The sequence below is a fragment of the Triticum aestivum genome, chromosome 7D (assembly GCF_018294505.1).
Source record: "Triticum aestivum cultivar Chinese Spring chromosome 7D, IWGSC CS RefSeq v2.1, whole genome shotgun sequence".
NCBI lineage: Eukaryota > Viridiplantae > Streptophyta > Magnoliopsida > Poales > Poaceae > Triticum > Triticum aestivum.
In genome coordinates this window covers 454,143,115-454,155,822 of record NC_057814.1, presented here as the reverse complement: position 1 = coordinate 454,155,822, position 12,708 = coordinate 454,143,115, and positions in this window count along the sequence as shown.

The window sequence follows — 12,708 nt, the reverse complement described above, 5'->3', positions numbered from 1 at the left end:
GCGCGGGACGCTACTCGTCCCACTAGCGGATCATAAGTACTCGCTAATACCCTAGAATCCGACATAGGCATGCCCAGGTAAGAGATGGGGAATGAGACAAGCTTGTAGTTGAGGTTATCCACAATCCTCTGTTGCTCGGCCGCAGGGTAGCCTAGAACAACGACTTCGCTCTTGTCAAAGTTGATCTTAAGTCCCGACATTTCCTTGAAACAGAGTAAAAGGAACTTCAGATTAACAATATAAAGATCTGATCCCTCCGCCATAATCATGGTGTCATCATCGTACTGGAGGTGGATTACCCCTGTGATGGTGAAACCCTAGGGGAAGATGTTTTCACACTTGGAGGAGGAAAAGAGCAAGAACACAAGAACACAAGAGGGGAAACACTCAAACAAATTAAACCACAATCACACATCCATTAGAGTAGCATACAAGAGTCCACAAGCATACAAGATCAATCCAAGGAAAATAGCACTAGGGTAAAGTTCTTCCAGCTCCTAAGGGAGGTGAGGTCATGATGATCCTATGACGGGGATCCTTCTCCAAGAGGAGGCTTGATATCCACAAGAGGATATTTTCCCTTAGGAGGTCATGATCTCCAAGAGGAGGAAGATGAGCAAAGCTCTCTCAATATCTCACATATACTTTGCTAACCCCTAGAATAAGCTAGGGGAAGAGTTTGTATAGGCTAGGGACGAAATAAGAGGAAAAAGGGGTACAAGGGTCATTTTTACCCTAAATGCACGCAGGCATATCGGAGGGGTCCAGGCACCCGGGGTAAAGGGATCCGGTCACCTGGGCCGGTCAGAGGTAGGCGCCAAGGAGGGGTCCGGGCACCCGGACGGGTCAGAGGAGGACCAGCCCCTGCGGCAGAAGAGCCCGGGCACTCGGAGGCGAGGGCCAGCGCCCAGCGGGGTGGCCGGGCACCCGGGGCGGCGGGTAGCGCCTAGGCTATGGTGGCTGGGCACCCGAGGACTCTTGGCCGGGCACCCGGGGTGGCCAGGGCCAGCACCAGCCGGCGGCCGGGCACCCGAGGGCACTGGGGCCCGGGCACCCGGGGTGTCCAGTGGATCCACTCCTTCGTGCCCTTCTTTCTTCTCCTTCCCCGTGTGTGCTCGGGTCTCCCTCCTAGCTTCTTCACGGTCTTCTTGTTGGTACCTAATAGTGCATATTGTTTCCATTTGAGGTAGATTCCAACTCTCGTGTGAATCCGAATGAAAATCGAATAGGAAAGAATTAACCTTGGTTTCGACAGCACGTGCATGTGCTCTTGTCATTGGTTCTCTTCGTGCTTGTGGTGGTGATGGGACGTCCATGGGGATGAGCAAGGGATGCTCCGCATCATCTCCCCCCCCCTTGGGAGAGATCCGTCCACGAATCGTGATCTTCATCACCATGGGAAAGAGATGGCGTCGCCGTGTAGAAGTGGACGACCCCCAAGCACTTATCATGTTGAAGCTCGAAATGGGCACTCTCCAATGTCGCACCGTCTTGTGATTCCTTGAAAAGGAGCAAGTACAATAAACACTTGGAAAAACAAATGTGGTTAGCATTAGTGCAAGACCAAGCATTCAAGAGGTGATTCACCAAACAAGTGTCGTCATCAAGCATAGCATATGGTGTGACAAGGGATTGTGACATGTCATGTAAGCACAGAAATTGAGCAAAATCAAGGACATCATGGAAACAAGCATGTAAATGTGAGGTAGTGATGCAAATATGTGTGTCAAGAGAATAAGCATCTACCTCAAGCTCATAGCAAGCATGCATAAGGCGCTCAACAAATGGTCTATGGTATGCATATGAAGCATTCACAACACCAAAATAAATGAAGAGTCCAAAGTGCAAGACAATCCAAGCGTAACATGCATGGGGTGTAGTGAATATAGTGTGACACTTAACACAATAGAAAGAGCAATTGTTCATCATGTGTGAGGCAATCAAGTCATTGAAGCTAGTCATGCAAAGATGCAACATACTATAGGAAATCATGGCAATCATGTCATGTAAGCAAATAATAGGCATAGGGAATGCAGATGACATATCACAAGCATGATTACGAAGCAAGATCAATGTATCATCATAGGAATGGATCACAAAGGAAACATGACAAGAACAAGCAATATCTCCACTAAGCTTACAAATACACCTACAAGTAGTAGAATCAATCATCATGTGTAATGCAAAGCATGGGTCACAAATGCATGGTAAAGGCATAGGAATAAGCATGTCATGCAAAGTGAACATGGCAAGATGGGCATAGAATATGTAATGGACAGTAACCCATAACCATGTGAGGGCCTGATACGTCTCCAACGTTTCTATAATTTATGAAGTATTCATGCTATTATATTATCCATCTAGGATGTTTTATATGCTATTTTGTATGATTTTTGGGACTAACCTATTAACCTAGAGCCAGTGCTAGTTTTTGTTTTTTTCTTTGCTTTTGAGTATCGCAGAAAAGGAAAACCAAATGGAGTCCAATTGACCTGAAACTTCACGGAACTTATTTTTGGACCAGAAGAAGGCCATGGAGAAAAAGAGTTGGGCCAGAAGAGTCTCGGGCTGCCCACGAGGGTGGGGGCGCACCCAACCCCCCTGGGCGCGCCTCCCTACCTCGTGGACAGCCCGGAGACCCCCCTGACTTGTTCTCGACGCCAAAACCTCTTATATATACAGAAACCCCCAGAACATAACCTAGATGGGGAGTTCCACCGCCGCAAGCCTTTGTAGCTATCGAAAACCAATCTAGACCCATTCCGGCACCCTGCCGGAGGGGGGGAATCCCTCACCGGTGGCCATCTTCATCATCCCGGCGCTCTCCATGACGAGGAGGGAGTAGTTCACCCTCGGGACTTAGGGTATGTACTAGTAGCTATGTGTTTGATCTCTCTCTCTCATGTTCTTGATTTGGCACGATCTTGATGTATCGCGAGCTTTGCTATTATAGTTGGATCTTATGATGTTTCTCCCCCTCTACTCTCTTGTAATGGATTGAGTTTTCCCTTTGAAGTTATCTTATCGGATTGAGTCTTTAAGGATTTGAGAACACTAGATGTATGTGTTGCATGTGCTTACCTGTGGTGACAATGGGATATCACATGATCTACTTGATGTATGTTTTGGTGATCAACTTGCGGGTTCCGTGACCTCGTGAACTTATGCATAGGGGTTGGCACACGTTTTCATCTTGACTCTCCGATAGAAACTTTGGGGCACTCTTTGAAGTACTTTGTGTTGGTTTGAATAGATGAATCTGAGATTGTGTGATGCATATCGTATAATCATACCCATGGACACTTGAGGTGACATTGGGGTATCTAGGTGACATTAGGGTTTTGGTTGATTTGTGTCTTAAGGTGTTATTCTAGTACGAACTCTATGATAGATCGAACGGAAAGAACAGCTTCATGTTATTTTACTACGGACTCTTGAATAGATCGATCAGAAAGGATAACTTTGAGGTGGTTTCGTACCCTACAATAATCTCTTCGTTTGTTCTCTGCTATTAGTGACTTTGGAGTGACTCTTTGTTGCATGTTGAGGGATAGTTATATGATCCAGTTATGTTATTATTGTTGAGAGAACTTGCACTAGTGAAAGTATGAACCTTAGGCCTTGTTTCCTAGCATTGCAATACCGTTTACACTCACTTTATCATTAGTTACCTTGCTGTTTTCATAATTTCAGATTACAAAAACCTATATCTACCATCCATATTGCACTTGTATCACCATCTCTTCGCCAAACTAGTGCACCTATACAATTTACCATTGTATTGGGTGTGTTGGGGACACACGAGACTCTTTGTTATTTGGTTGCTGGGTTGTTTGAGAGAGACCATCTTCATCCTACGCCTCCCATGGATTGATAAACCTTAGGTCATCCACTTGAGGGAAATTTGCTACTGTCCTATAAACCTCTGCACTTGGAGGCCCAACAACGTCTACAAGAAGAAGGTTGTGTAGTAGACATCAAGCTCTTTTCTGGCGCCGTTGCCGGGGAGGTGAGTGCTTGAAGGTATATCTTTAGATCTTGCAATCGAATCTTTTAGTTTCTTGTTTTATCACTAGTTTCGTTTATAAAAGAAAACTACAAAAAAATGGAATTGAGGGTGCCTCATTTGCTTCATCTTTTTATTATCTTTCATGAAAATAAGGATTCTAATAATTGTGCTCAATTGCTAGAGGAAGAATGCATTAGAATGTTTGGCACTAAATCTTCGAATAATGAGCATGATTGCAATGTTGTTAGTATGAACTCTTTGAATATCCATAGTACTAATGATGATTGCACTAGTCATGATGAAAATGTCTCTTATAAGCATGTCAATTTTTGTGGAAAGCATAGAGTTTGCAAGTACACACCAAATAGGGAAGATAGATTTTGCAAGAGGCATAAGTATTTAGAAACTAAATGGTTGCAAGAAAGGCTAGATGCTTGTGCTGAAAAATTAAAATTTCTTTGCCATCCTTGTGAACTTTGCAATGAACATGATCATTTAAATCCCCAATGCAAATTGTTTCATGATCGTATCGTGTCCAAAAATTGTAATGACTTGATTTCCCTTGCACATCATAATGAACTTAGTTTGCCTTTGGGTTATGAAGAAATGAAACATATAACAAAGGATATGCCAGAATTTGTCCTTGATAAAGTTCTTGATTTTGATCTAGAAGAAATTTTTGTGTATTGTGCGGTGAATTGCATTGAAAATCCTTATATTGCCAATTACATAGAGACAAGAAAACAAATAGAAGATGAACATAATACTAATGAAAGGGAAGAGATTTCCCAATATTCTCCTATTATTTCTTATGATGAATCAGGTAACGAGGAGGAGCCTTCTATTCAACCAATCTCATTAATAAGGAGCTCCAAAAAGAGGGTTAAACCCACACATGATGTGAAGAAGAAAAAGAAAAGACGGAGAAGCAAAGGTAGAAAGGTATCCCTCCCAAATGATGTTGCTCCTATTACTCGTTGTGATGATGATAATTGCTATACTATTGGTGCTATCCATACTATTAATGATGAGAGTGATTATGCTTATGATATGAAAAGGCCCAAGCTTGGGGATGCTATGTTTGATGAGAATGACATGTTTGAGAATATATTTGCTGCAATTAATGTTTGTCCCAAGCATGGGGATGCTACTTTTAATGAAGATGATATTTTTAGCCTCCCAAGTTTTGATGAGCAAATTTATTATGATAATAGCATGCCTCCTACTTATGATGATTATATTGATGAAAGTGGGTTTGGAAGAGTGTCAACTTTAGAAAGTAATGATCCCACTATTTTGGAGGATGTTGCATCTTATTGTGATAAATATTAAAGTGGATTTGGAGAGGTCATGACTTTATTTAGTGATGACTCCACTATCTTGGAAGAGGTTTCAATTGATTATGACGAGAACCAAGTTGCTACTTATGATGATTATTGTGATGATACTTATGCTATAAAAAGTAGTGATGATTATATTTATAAAACTTGTCATTATTAGGATTACCCTTTTTATGAACTTTATTCTTTCAATGTGGAAACAATTTATAGTATTCGAGTTTCTTATGATACTCTCACTATTCCGAATGAGAAGAAAATTGCTTATGTAGAGAGTAGTAAATTTTCTATGCTTGTAGATCATGAAAAGAATGATTTACGTGCTGGTTATATTGTTGAATTCATTCATGATGCTACTGAAAATTATTATGAGGGAGGAACATATGCATGTAGGAATTGCAATAATATCATGTTTCCTCTCTATGTGCTTAAAGTTTTGAAGTTATGCTTGCTTTGCCTTCCTATGCTAGTTGATTATTGTTCTCATAAGTTGTTTGCTCACAAAATCCCTATGCATAGGAAGTGGGTTAGACTTAAATGTGCTAGTCATATTCTTCATGATGCTCTCTTTATGTTTATCTTTTGTGTGAGCATCATTGAAATCATCATGCCTAACTAGGGGCGTTAAACGATAGTGCTTGTTGGGAGGCAGCCCAAATTTATTTTTTGTTTCTTGCTTTTTGGTTCTGTTTAGTAATAAATAATTCATCTAGCTTCTGTTTAGATGTGGTTTTATGTTTTAATTAGTGTTTGTGCCAAGTAGAACCTTTGGGGAGACTTGGGTGAAGTCTTTTGTGATCTTGCTGTAAAAAACAGAAACTTTAGCGCTTACGAGATTAGCTGCCATTTTTTTACTGGAGAGTGCTTTTAGGTTGATTCTTTTTGCAGATGATTAATAGACAAATTCCTCAGGTCCACCAATTTTTTTGGACTTGCAGAAGTATTCTAATGATACAGATTACTACAGACTGTTCTGTTTTTGACAGATTCTGTTTTCATTGTGTTGTTTGCTTATTTTGATGAATCTATGAGTAGTATCGGAGGTATGAACCATAGAGAAGTTGGAATACAGTAGATATTACACCAATATGAATTTATAATGAGTTCACAACAGTACCTAAGTGGTGATTTATTTTCTTATACTAACGGAGCTTACGAGTTTTCTATTAAGTTTTGTCTTGTGAAGTTTTCAAGTTTTGGGTAAAGATTCGATGGACTATGGAATAAGGAGTGGCAAGAGCCTATGCTTGGGGATGCCCAAGGCACCCCAAGGTAATATTCAAGGACAACCAAAAGCCTAAGCTTGGGGATGCCCCGGATAGCATCCCGTCTTTCGTCTTCGTTCATCGGTAACTTAACTTGGAGCTATATTTTTATTCACCACATGATATGTGTTTTGCTTGGAGCGTCATTTTATTTTCTTTTGTTTTGCTTGCTGTATGAATAAAATACCAAGATCTGAAATTCTTAAATGAGAGAGAGTCTTCACATAGCTACATAAGTATTTAACTAGTCATTGATCTTCACTTATATCTTTTTGGAGTAGTTTGTCATTTACTCGTGTGCTTCACTTATATCCTATGAGTAAATGGTTGAATGATTTGAATGTCATAAATCTGAAATTATATATGTTTCATATGCTTATCCCATGGGGAGTAATGCCTTCACATATAAGAAGTAGAGGTGGTAAATTTTTTGAAGGTTAGCAAACATTGTATTGGTCACTTGAACAATTCATGAAAGAATATTGAAGGGAGAGAGATTTCACATATAAATATACTATCTTGGGCATCTTCTATGATTGTGAGCCCCATTAATAATTTTCAAACCTGAGCAAATTAGTTGAACTTGGACAAGGAAGACAACATAATGAGTTATGCTTGGGTATATTTGTATAGAAGTTATATTGTTATGGATCCTCTAACATGTGGTGCTTGCTATTTAGAATCCTTTGCTAGCCAAAATATCTGTACTAAGCGGGAATACTGCTTGTGCATCCAAATTCCTTGAACCAAGTTTATTCCATGAGTGTCCACCATATCTACCTATATGCGGTATTTACCTGCCGTTCCAAGTAAATTTGCATGTGCCAAACTATAAACCTTCAAATAATAATATGTTTTGTATGCCCGAATCGCTCATGTAGCGACTAGGGGCTATCAGTATCTTCCATGCTAGGTGGGTTATTCTCACGATGAGTGGACTCCGCTCATCATTCACGAGAAAATGGTTGGTAACTGGTATGCCCAGTCCTATGATCAAAAGATCAAAAACAAAATCGCAAATAATTTAAACAAAACTCCCCCAGGATTGTTGATAGTTGGACGGCACCCTTTGTTTCGGACAAGCCGTGGAGTGTGATTGTTGGTGGAGGGGGAGTAAAATCTTGACCTTTCTATTTGGGAACTGCCTATAATGTATCTAGTATGGAAGATATTGGGAACTCTTGGTTGTTATGTTGACAATGAAAGCATACCTCTCAAAAAAAATTCATCTCTATTTTTGCTTCGAGCTCTGGCACCTCTGCAAATCCCTGCTTCCCTCTGCGAAGGGCCTATCTTTTACTTTTATGCAAGAGTCAGTAGTATTCCTTCTCATTCCAACCTACTCTTTAGTTGGCAAGCATCATGTGATGGAAAGATCTAAGCATATATGGCCATTCAAATATATTTGATCGTGAATTATTATTGTTGACAATTATCTATATGATAAATAAGTTGGGAGGCGAAACATTAAGCCCCTATCTTTCTCTGTGTTCGATGGATGCTATTTGTTCTAAAAATATGCTTTGAGTGGTAGCAATCATGGAAGACTATATGATAGTTGAGTGTGTGGAATTTGCTAAATCAAAGCTCTTACATAGACCCTTCCTGAAAATAAGATGAATTGCAATTGTTTGATCACTGAGAACATAGTTTGTTAGTTTTCAAGAAAGTTTATGATTTATACTTTAACATGTGAACAGCTTGCTACTTCATCATGAGAAGCTTTATGATATGAGCTACTGTTATGACATATAATGATGCTAGAAAAGGTGATTGAAATTATCGTTGATCAAACTTGTGCACCTGCTAGCATTCACACTTCATAATTTTTTATATCATTTACCTACTCGAGGACGAGCAAGAATTAAGCTTGGGGATGCTGATTGTCGGTGGGAACGACACCAATGGGATCACTGGAATCCCTTCTACAGTCGGCGGGCGCGGGGTTGTGAGAAGAGGAGGTCCAGGAGCCAGCACAAGGATTGTTTACCTAGGTTCAGGCCGCGAGGATGCGTAAAACCCTAGTCCTGCTTTGGTGGATGTATTGAGTGTTCTTGAGCTTTCGAACTAGCTACGGTGGATGTGTAGTTCCGAAAAGCCGAATCCCTCTCCAGCAAGCGCCGGGCCTCCTTTTATTGTCGAAAAGGGGTCGCCACAGTGGCACACAGGAGGTGGAAAGGCGTACAGTGCGCGAGCTTATCGCCCGGCATTACGGGACAAAGCGCATTAAATGCGCTACTTAGGTGTCCATTAGCTTTATCGGGGGCGGGAACGAGGCCCGTCCCGTCCGTCGCTGCTCCATCTCGCTTCGACACGCGCCCAGGCCAGCGATGCGTGCGGTGCCATGTAGGCAGGCAGGCTGCTGAGGTGGCGCGGTGGCAGGGTCTTCACGAAGATCTGCATGCCACCACCCAGGTGCTTGCTGAGTTGGTCTGGAAGCCGCGTGTTGCCACGCAGGTGCCTGCCCAGCTGGTTGGGCTGGCAGCTGCATGTGAATGGCAGTGGAGCCTTGGCTGGTGCAAGCCTGGCAGTGGCCCTGCTGGCACCCTCGGCAAGGGCCTTGCCAGGGCCCGGCAAGGGTCTTGCCGTGGCGTCGCAGTCGTCCCTGGCAAGGCGCTTGCCGGGGGTCTCGTGGATCTCCTCGGCTAGGATCCCGCCGAGGGTCGCCGTCCTCTGGTCCTCATCTGATCTTGTGTGTTTATGATCTTGACAAATATCTGCATGCCACCACGGGGGTGCCTCCCAAGCCCTAGTTCCAATGTGGTTGGTGGGATCAGAAATCGTGGTCTCAAGGGAGGTTCGCTCTGTTGGCATCGGGCAGGCTGCCCCGGCAAGGCCCTTGCCGGGGCTGCGGAGGCTGCCTCGGCAAGAACCTTGCCGAGGGAGTCTACCTCGCCTCCTTGCCCTCTGGTGTTCCTGGTCTTGGCGTTGCCTTGGCCGTCTTGTGCTTTGGCTTCTTCCCGGTTTCCGTTCTTTGCCCTGCTAAGTGTGGCCGTGGGCGCGGCTCTGACTGTCCGTGCACAAGTAAAGGGGCAAAAAGAGTGCCCCTACTTTTGTACACCGACAAGTGCCCCCGGGCCTGGGCCACACATAAGCGCGACACGTTGTTGGGCCACGCCCAGAACGGTGCACGGGCAGTCGGGGCGGGATTTTACCGCTGTAATTTTTCGCCCGCTGCGCTTCCCCATTACCTGCGCGCGATGTGGAGGGTCGTGCCTGACGTGGGGGTCATGCGTGGGGCGGTTTCCGCACGCATGCGTCACGTCACAGTTAATGGGAAAAGAGGCGGCCCACGCCTTCCCCGTAAAAAGGAATAACCGCGGGCGCGCTGCTCATTTACCCTCCGTGCCTTCCCCAATCTCAGAACCGTCGTCCCCTTCTCCTTCCTTCGCAATCCTTCGCCTTCGCTCATCGTCGCCGCATCTTTGCTGTCCTCTATTCCTTGCCCCCCACAGCCGCCATGGCACCCAAGACCAGCAGAAGCAAGGGAGTGGCCAAGGTCGCCGAGACGAGCGAGCCGCCAGAGAACGAGTTGGCGGCGCGGCGGACGCAGCACGGCTACTTCCCCTCGACGGTCGACGTGTTCGAGCTCCGGGACTGCTTCAAGCCCCTATGGGGGTGCAAGACAGGGGGAGACGACGGGGCATCCAGCCACGCGTGTCATCCCCGCCAATTGCGCCGAGGCCGCCCCGAATCGGTACCCGTTCTTCGTTGATTACTTTTCTTTCGGCCATTGCCCCCTTTCTCCGATTTCTTCAACGATATCATGCACACATTTGGCTTCCACCTTCTGGACTTTACTCCAAACGCCGTGGCGTGCATGGCTCTATTCGCCCACCTTTGTGAGGGCTTCGCCGGAGTTCTCCCCAACACCGCGCTCTTCCGCCATTATTTTTACCCCCGCATCCAGAAGGGAGGCGCCATTTCTGGCTGCGTCACCTGGATCCCAAGGTCCAAAGGGACGTACCTGGAGGGTGCCCAGAAGGAGAGGTGGGAAGAATGGCGGGGCCGGTGGTGCTGGATTGAGGAGGACGATCACAGGAGTTCTGCCGGGTCCACCAGGCGCCGCCGGTCCGCAGGAACGACTGGGGCGACGTTGACGCCCAGGACGACAAGCTAGAGATCGCCACCACCAGGATCCAACGCCTCACCGTTGCCGGGCTTACCCTGGAGATGATTGGGGCCGATTTCCTCCGCCGCCGAATCGCTCCTCTGCACAACAAGGGGAGGCCGGCCTGGCTTTTCCAGAACGCGCCTGATATTATGAGGCTTCGCCCGGCCTCAATCACAACTTCACGGTGATGGGGCACGCTCACTTCTGCCAGCGGATCTTTTAGCTTGACGTGAACCGCGAAGGCTGGGCCGAGAGGTCCGGCAAGGCCGCGAAGGCCGGCAAGGTCGTCAAGGGGACCTTGTTTGGGTTGCCGGCGGGGGTGGTCCCGCTGAGCAACAACTCGCGCCAGACCGACATCATCGCCATGATGCCGGACTGCAACGCGCATGGTCCCGTCCAAAATTGGGCCCCGCCGCCAGAGGAGTAGGTGCAGGAGTTCTTTGACGGCTTGGCAGAGGTGTACGTCCGCAATGAGCCACTGCTTATCCAGGACACCACTCAGGCAGAGCTGGACTATATCGCCGCAAGGGCGGTGGAGGCAGAGCTTGCCAGGCAGGCCGGCAGCACTGGCGGTGTAGAGGACGAGGCTGCGGCGGCCGCGGAGGAGAAGGAGCTTGCCCAGTGGGCAGAGTCCGCTGGGGAGGCCAGCAGCGCCGGCACCGGGGCCCCTCTTGTCGAAGATGTGGTCGACAAGTCGTCGTCGGAGGAGGCCGAGGCTCTCGACCCTCCGGCCACGGGAAGGGGGCGAGTCCTGCGGCGGGCCACCTCTGGCGAGCCGGTTCAGCCCGGCAGGGTCGTGCAGCCCCGGCAAGCTCAGGAGGCGTCCGCGCGCCAAACGAGGGCCGCGGCTGCGAAGAAATCGGCGAAGGCCGCGGTGGCGAAGGAGAAAGCATCTGCCTCCTCTTCATCCAAGCGCGTCTAGACTCCGCCCTCCTCCCCTCCTCCGGCAGACGTCGATCACCTTTGACTACGGGTCCCTCAGCCCAAGGAGGAAGAGGAAAGCAGCAGAGGAGGAGGTGGAGGACGAGTAAGTATCTTGTCCCTTTTTGTCATTTCCGTCTCCTCGGATCATGCCACTTATCTTGATTCATCTTCATCTTTGCAGGGATGCGGAGACACTGGCCCAGAGGGTGAAGAGGGCAGGGCTTCGGCAAGCGGCCAGCCCCTGGCAGGGATTTCCGGTACACCGCTGGTGGTGTTGAGCAGCCCGGATAGCAGCCCCCGGCACAGCCCCCAGCGTAAGTTCACCACTCACCCCTTGTCGACGTGTGTTGGGGGCACGGTCTCTTGGTGCTGACCTTGCCATGGTTGCATGAGGAGGACAGCAGGAGGAGGAGCCACAGAGGGCTACCCCCAACACGCCGCCCCCATCAACCACGCCGCCCCGAGGGGCGTCCCCGGCAAGGGCGCCAAGCACCGAGCCCATGCACACGGAGGAGGAGGAGAACCCCGACGTTGGTGGCTTCGCCTCGGCGCCAAATGTTGGCAGGGAGGGGACCTCTGCTTCCCAGCCCGGCACAGCTAAGTCACTCGCCTTCCGTCACTGTTCTTTTTCTGCTCTTGGCTTCGCCTTATCCCCTTTTCGGTGCCCAAGTCCTTCTTCGGTGGATCCGGAGGACATAGACACCGTCATCGAGGACGTCGCCAAGGATGCCGCGGCGGAGGCCGACAAGATCGCCGCCGAGGAGGCCGCCAGGGGCGCTGCTGAAGACGCCACCAAGGGGCCCACCAGGGAGCCCGGCAAGGCTACTGCCGAGGAGGCCGGCAAGGGGCCTGCCGGGGAGGCCGGCAAGGCCGCTGCCGGGGAGGAGGTGGTTGACGACCAGCCTTCCTCCTCTGTTGCCTCTGGCTCCGGCAAGTACCTAAGAGTGAGTGACGACCTTTTCGTCCACCTCCCAGGGTCATCGAGCTCCAGGGCTCCCATTGAGGGAGATGTGTTCGACGAGGAGGTGCTTGCCGCCGCCGGGCTCGAGGTTGTTGACG